This window comes from Pogona vitticeps, chromosome 12, assembly GCF_051106095.1.
Source record: "Pogona vitticeps strain Pit_001003342236 chromosome 12, PviZW2.1, whole genome shotgun sequence".
Lineage (NCBI taxonomy): Eukaryota > Metazoa > Chordata > Lepidosauria > Squamata > Agamidae > Pogona > Pogona vitticeps.
Window position 1 is genome coordinate 6361927 of NC_135794.1, and position 7980 is coordinate 6369906.

Below are 7980 nucleotides of genomic sequence, written 5' to 3' on the forward strand. Positions count from 1 at the left end.
CGAGAGCAGACCTTTAGCTGTGTCTTTTTTAAAAAAATCAGGTTGAGAATAAATGTTGAAGGAAAATCAGATATCCACCCAGCGTGCAATATCTGATTTTTCCACTCACCTTTCCTCTCTCTTGCAGTCCCATCTCGGGTGCAGAATCCTGATTAGAGATGGGCACAAACTGAAAGACTAACCAGGACGTTCGTTAAAAAAAATGGCTGGTTCACCCATTCGGGTTGGTTTAGGTTCGTCCAAACCGATGGACCTGAACCGACCGAAACCATGAACTTTCTAAACGACTTAACGAATTTCCTGGTTTGTTTTTTTCCCCTCCTTACCTCTTGCCCCCATCGTCCCCCCTTCTCCTCCTATACCATCTTGAGACCCAGCAGGCCTGGCTTCTCATCCGGGAGAGGAGAGGGAGAAGCGCGGAGGCAGCAGAGGGCCCGGCTTCTGGATGCGATCCTTGGTCGCCGTCTCTAAAGCTGGCAGTGGCAGAGGTGGAGGAAGAGTAGGAGACCACGGGCAGGTTGTGGGGCTGCCAATGGGCCACCCAGCGCCCCACAGCACCTGACTGGGGCCACACAATGCCAGATCGCCCATGCAGCGATGGAGGTGCTGGTGGCGACAGGACCGAATCGGGAGCCCACAGGAGCAGTGGGAAGGGGTCAGATGGCAGACTGAGGGGGTTGGGGATTTAGTTTGCCTTCTCCCCAGAGACAAACTTAAAAAGCCCCACAACAATCCCGTTCATGGTTCATTTTTTAAAAAAGTTCTAATTGTTCATGGTTTGTGGGTCGCCACGAACCACCACAAACCACCCTTTGTGTGGTTTCTGCCCATCTCTAATCCTGATATCCTGGTTTCTGCCTCCTGGTGTAGTTGGTTTGAAAGGCCTACAGCACACTTGAACGTACCAGTTTACAGCAGCGCAGTGTAGTGGTCAGAGGGTTGCACTGTGTTTTATGAGATTAAGTCACCACTGAGTCATAAAAATCACAGGGTGGTTGTGGGTCCGTCTCTCTCTCTCTCTCTCTCTTATTGTATTTGTGAAGGCTTTCATGGCCGTGATCTAATGGTTGTTGTGGGTTTTTCGGGCTCTCTGGCTGTGTTCTGAAGGTTGTTCTTCCTAACGTTTCGCCAGTCTCTGTGGCCGGCATCTTCAGAGGACAGCACTCTGTGCTCTGGTGCACTTTGTTTGGGAGCAGAGGATCAGCTTTTGTCCTTTTCAGGAGATGGGTGATTATGGTGATCAATGTGCTGTCCTCTGAAGATGTCAGCCACAGAGACTGGCGAAACGTTAGGAAGAACAACCTTCAGGACACGGCCAAAGAGCCCGAAAAACCCACAACAACATCTCTTATTGTATTGTCCGGCTGACCTATTTTTCAGGATTTTTATGAGGGCAAAGTCAAGAAGAGGAGGGCCTTAGTGACACTGGAAGAAAAGTAGAATGTAAAGGTAAACATGTAATGCAAATATAAAGATGCAATAAAAAGAAAGGAAGAAGCCAATTGTATTTCTCTGTCTGGCAGAAGCCGGCTTTCCAAGGGTGAAGGTAGAATCTTTCTAAGATGAGTTCCCAGGGATACTAGAGACTGAGGCCTTTCAGAGGCAGTTGACTACAGTTCCCAACTTCCCTGAGGGTAGCAAGGGGCTGATGGGCATTGTAGTCCAATGCTTCTGGAAGACATTCAGTTGGGGAAGTCTGGTGTGAACAGAGATGCTGGAAGTTGATGGGACCTTTTGCCTGCACACCAATTGTATATGGGAAGGAATGTAGAGGTGAGGGAGGATGGGCGTTGTAGTCCAGCCACACCCAGCCCCCAAACCGCTACAGAAGTAGGCACTCTGCCACTAAACTTGGGGTTCTTCTTCTGCAATATGCTTCTGAGTTGTAGCAGGAAAGAGAATCATAGAATCATGGAATGGCTGAGTTGGAAGGGGCCTGTAAGGCCATCTGGTTCAACCCCTGCTCAAGGAAGCAACCCAAACCAAAGCAGATCTGACAGAGGGTGGTCCAATTTTCTCTTGAATGCCTCTACTGCTGCAGCGCTCACCACCTCCTGAGGTCTCTTATTGTACTGCTCTAACAGTTAAGAAGTTTTTCTTGATATTCAGCCTAAAAAACTCCCACAGGGGCCCATTTTATGAACCAAACTGGTTTCTTGACAGGTGCATTTTAAAATAATAACAAAAAAATTGTATACTTCTTGCTCTTAGCTGTAATATTGTCTTTTAATGATGCAAGATACCTCTTCACTCATTGTTCTTAGCTCTAAATGTTGTATTTTAAATATGTTAAACCCCCACCCCACCCCCCGGTTGTATACACCTTGTTTTCTTCTTCAGATGCCTTTCCATGTTGTAAGCCACTTTGGGTCCTTTTCAAGGAGAAAGGTGGGGTAAAACTATTTTAAATAAAATAAAATGAATAAATAAACAAGGAACAGGCTGAGACTCTTAACAAATGTTAAAATAATTTTTTAAAATTTTTTTGAAGCCCTACTTAAAAGTTTATAGATATGGAAGGGTTGAAACTGGAGTGGCTAAATCGGCAAGCTGAAACTTCTACAGGCAGCTGAATTTAGCATCAGACTTCAGACCTTGCTGGTTAGCAGCAGTGCGTCTAGGAAGGAACATTTTCATAGCTGAATGAAAAGCTGCTGTAATGTCTACAGACCTTGAAAACTAACTTTGCATTCTTTATTCTTGCATCTCCTTCTGCAGGGTGAAGTTTGTTAATCTTTGAGGATTTAGGTCCGAGATTTTGTGACGTGCAGAGCCCAGGCTAAATTCCAGTGGCTCTGTGGCTTTTTTTCCCTTCCTTTCTTTTCTGCTCACAGTTTTGTTGCTGTTTTGGGGTGGGGAGGGAAAGGGCTGAAGCCCAACCAAAGATTACAAGTGAAGATGTGCAAAGACTGGGATTAACTGGTCCCAATTAGGGGACAGCTCGACCGCCTCCGATTCCCAGGGGCAATTACCGGGAGCATCAAAGCATGTCTGATAAGATGCACGGCGCCTTGGGGAGATTACCTGGGAGGAAAACAAGAGGCACTGTTACATGAAAAGAAACAAGAAATGAATATACATCCACTCTAGTGGCCAACATGGGGTAAATTTCGTGGAGCAAGGGAAGGACTCAGAGACGGAACACTCACTTCACCCAGAGAAGGTCACTAGTTCAGTCTCTGACATTTCCAGTTAAAAGGTAAAGGTAAAGGTTCCCCTTGACAATTTTTGTCCAGTCGTGTTCGACTCTAGGGGGCGGTGCTCATCCCCGTTTCCAAGCCATAGAGCCAGCGTTTTGTCCGAAGACAATCTTCCGTGGTCACATGGCCAACGCGACTAGACATAGAACGCTGTTACCTTCCCACGGAGGTGGTCCCTATTGATCTACTTGCATTTGCATGCTTTTGAACCGCTAGGTTGGTGGGAGCTGGGACAAGTGACGGGCGCTCACTCCGTCACGTGGATTTGATCTTACGACTGCTTGGTCTTCTGACCCTGCAGCACAGAGGCTTCTGCGGTTTAGCCTGCAGCGCCACCACGTCCCTGATGACATTTCCAGTTACAGCTGGGAAATGCCACCCATCTGAGATGAATGGCCTAACTCATCATTAAAGGAACTTTCTATGTTTCCTTTTGTGCAAGGCCAGGGACTGCAATCAGAATTAAGCTTGGCCATTCAGAAGGTCTCACCTAGTCGGACGTAGACAACCCATTTGGTTCATGACCACGCAGGACTTTGCGGCTGAAATCCAGCAGTAAGTAGCAACCAGAGTAGGGTAGATGAATTGCATCAATGAATCATTGAATCAATGGGACTTATATAGGTGCTGACTCGCCAGATCCCTGCTGAGTTAATGGGTCTACATTGGTTGCATCCAGATTTCAGCCTGTGAATAGGACAGCAGTGTTTCGTTCTGCTTCCTATTCTGTCACAACCTGACCGTTACAGGGAACAGCATGGTTTAGAAATATCACAATTCTGTCATTCAGAAAGGGTGATGGAATGGGGAGTCCTGTGGCCAGAGATGGCCATCTCGGTCCGAAGTTCCTAGCAGATAGAGGAGGGGCCATAGCACAGCGATAAGGCAGGTGCTTTGCATGTCCACAGTTCAGTTCTCAGCATTTCCTGGTAGGGCATGGAAATCTGTTGCCAGACCAAGATGTGTGCTTCAAAGCAGTGGAGAAGGAGTGATGGCTAGAAGAGGTGATGAAAAGGGCAACAGAAATCATCAAAGCAATGGAACACCATTTCTATGTAGAAAAGCTAACTCTTTCGGAGTTCCTTAAGGTCAATACAGAGCAGTTGGGATGAAGAGAGAGAATAACATGGCAGAGGTTGAAGAAACAGAAGTTCTTCCCTTATTCAAAACTGGTTGGGCTTCATCTAGAGAGGACTATGTCCAGTTCTGGGCACTGCACTTCAAGAAGGATGCCAGCAAACTGGAGCAAATTTGGAGGAGGGTAACCAGGATGACCAGGGGACTGGAAACCAAGCCGTAGGAGGAAAGACTGAACGGACTGGGCATGTCTAGCCTTGAGAAAAGAAGACCGAGGGGTGATAGGATAGCACTTTTCAAATACTTGAAAGGCTGTGATTCAGAGGAGGGGCAGGATCTGTTCTTGATCATCCCAAAGTGCAGGGCACGTCATAATGGGTGCAAGCTACAGGAAGCCGGATTTTGGATGAGTAGTAGGAAAAATGTCTCAATTACAGTGGTGCCTCGCTAGACAGTTACCCCACATGACAGTTTTTTCACCAGACATTGACTTTTTGCGATCGCTATAGCGATTCGCAAAACAGTGATTCCTGTGGGGGAATTTCGCTGGACAATGTTTCGTCTCTGCTTTGCAAACCAAGTTTTGCTAGACGACAATTTTGACAGCACCCTCCACGCTCGCAAAACAGGTGTTTTCGGGACCTAAGCTTCGCAAGACAGCAATTTAAACAGCTGATCAGTGGTTCGCAAAGCGGCTTTCCTATGGCTGATCTTCGCTAGACAACGACAATTGTTCCCCATTGGAACGCATTAAACAGGTTTCAATGCATTCCAATGGGGAAATGCTTTTCGCTAGACAATGATTTCACTAAACAGCGATTTCAGTGGAATGGATTATCGTCATCTAGCAAGGCACCACTTGTGACAAACCCAGACCTACTGGGATATGTCACACAGTTACACTAAGCTGCCACCAACCATTCCCTTTAAGAAGTCACACAGACCAGGGATGGATTTTTAAACAATAAAAAGAATAAAGTTTATTTTAAATACACACAGGGAAAAATAAACAATCAGGTGAATAGGATAAAGTAACGTGGCTTATTCTCACTCATACAAGCATACAGTTTGGTTCACCCAGAACCCTTAACTTGAAGCACAGACCCTGAACCTATCAGTTCTGGCTAACCAACAGACACCTGAACCTATCAGGTTGGTACTCTGACACACAGTAGTACCCTGTCTGACACACAGACTACCACAACAGCTTCTTCTTCCCAGCTGCTGCTTCGTCACAACCCAGAGTCTCCCAGCGTCTCTCTCTCACCACACAGGCATCACATATTTATACAGTACAGCCCCTCCTCCTGATGTCCCGCCTTCCACTCTCCATAGGATGGAACTTTCCCTCCAAACCCATGACAGACAGGTAACATCAGTGCTGTTATGTAACACCTCCCCTCTTTATAAGTTGTTTTGTAGGGGGAAAGCTAACGTGCTTTTCACCAAAAAACAACCTGAATAAAATACACAACAACAGTTATACATACCATACTTACTTACTTACTCTAAGTTAACCATAGCAATTAGGCATTTAAACATTTACCATATACAATACATCAATTTACCTTTATTCATACAAACCAAATTCAAAAAACCACAGGTACATTTTAACTTTTTTTGTTCACCATTATATACACATAGTCCATGTTCTTTCGCCGTCTTCAATCTTCAGGTCTTCTTGATAAGGCGTCAGCAACACAGTTCACTGACCCTCTGACCACCTTCACTTCAAAGTCATAGTCCTGTAGGTTTAAAGCCCACCTCATAAGTTTGCTATTGTGGGTTTTCATTGTCTTTAACCATTGCAATGGTGAATGGTCAGTACACAGAATAAAATGTCTTCCCCAGATGTAAGGCTTGGCCTTCTGGATCGCGTAGACTATGGCCAAACACTCCTTCTCCACGGTTGCCAAATGTCTCTCACCTTTTTGAAGTTTCCTACTCAGGTAGGACACTGGATGTTGGTCACCATTCTCATCCTCCTGGCACAGAACTGCTCCTACCCCGCTGTTAGACGCATCGGTGTAGATGATGAACTCCCGGTCGAAGTCTGGAGCCCGCAGGACTGGATAGTTGATTAACGCCTCCTTCAACCTCTGGAACGCCGCCTCACAGTCGCTGGTCCACGGGATGCGGTCATCAGCCTTCTTCCTCGTCAGATCGGTCAGCGGAGCCGCAATCTCGCTAAACCTCGGGATGAACTTTCTGTAGTAGCCCACCAACCCAAGAAATGATTTGACTTTTTTCTTGGTGTTGGGTCTAGGCCAATCACGAACAGCTTCTATTTTGGCCTCCAGGGGTTTTATCACTCCTCCCCCTACCATGTGACCCAAGTATTTTATTTCTGGGCTACCCAGCTGACACTTGCTGGCCTTTACTGTTAGCCCTGCTGCACTTAACCTCTGCAGCACTAACTCCAGGTGTAACAGGTGATCTTCCCAGGTATTACTGAAGATCCCTATGTCGTCAATGTAGGCCACTGTAAAGTCACTGAGCCCTGCCAAGGTCTGGTCCATCAGCCTTTGGAATGTGGCTGGTGCATTTCTGAGACCAAAGCTCAGGACTCGAAACTCATAGAGACCAAAAGGGCTGCAAAAGGCAGTCTTTTCTTGATCCCTGGGATCAATTCTTAATTGCCAATATCCCTTTACCAGGTCCAATGATGAGATGAATCGACAACCCCCTATGGTTTCAATCAGGTTGTCTAGCCTGGGCATTGGGTAGGCATCAGGAGTGGTTACACGGTTTAATTTCCTGTAATCAACACAAAACCTAATGCTCCCATCAGGCTTGTCCACAAGGACTATCGGAGAGGACCAAGGACTAGAAGAGGGGACGATTATATTCTCCCTCAGCATCTCGTCCAGCTCCTTCCGCACCTTGTCCCTATAGGGTCCCGTTACTCGGTATGGGGATACTGCCTGCGGGGGTGCATCCCCTGTGTGGATCCGATGCATCACTCCCTTCACTATCCCCGGCCTGTTGGAAAACACCTGTTGATATTTACTAAGCAGCATTTTTAGTTCTTGCTGCTGCTCTTGGGTGAGTGCCGGACTGATCTTTACCTCCTCTGGGTTGTATTTTACTTCCCCTCTACCCTCCCAGAAGGGTAATTCAGCTTCCTCACTCTCAGCTGCCTTTATCGCGAATAAAACCCTCTGTTCCCCTCTGTAGTAGGGTTTTAGGGCATTCACATGAACCACCCTCCTTGCTTGGTTCTCCTCCTGCTCTATTAGGTAGTTCAGGTCTGACATCTTGGAAATGACCCTATATGGTCCTGCCCATTTGAGCTGCAGTTTGTTCTCTCTGCAGGGCCTAAGCCAAAGCACTTCCTCCCCTGGGTCAAAGTGCCTCTCTCTAGCTTTGTGGTCATACCATGTTTTCTGTCTGACCTTCTGAGCTTGCAGGTTTTCTGCTGCCAGCTCTAGATTTCTCCTTAGGTCATTCATCAAGGTGTCTATGTAAGTCACAACGTCTTGTGGGTCATCCTGGGTGATCTGCTCCCAATTTTGTTTGATCAAATCAAGGGGCCCTTTCACCCTTCTCCCAAATAAAAGTTCAAATGGACTGAACCCGGTACTGGCTTGTGGCACTGATCGATAAGCAAACAAAAGGGATTGCAGCTTCTGGTCCCAATTGTTTGGATTCTCTGCCAAGTAAGCCCTAATCATGCGCATTAGAGTCCCATTGAACTTCTCAG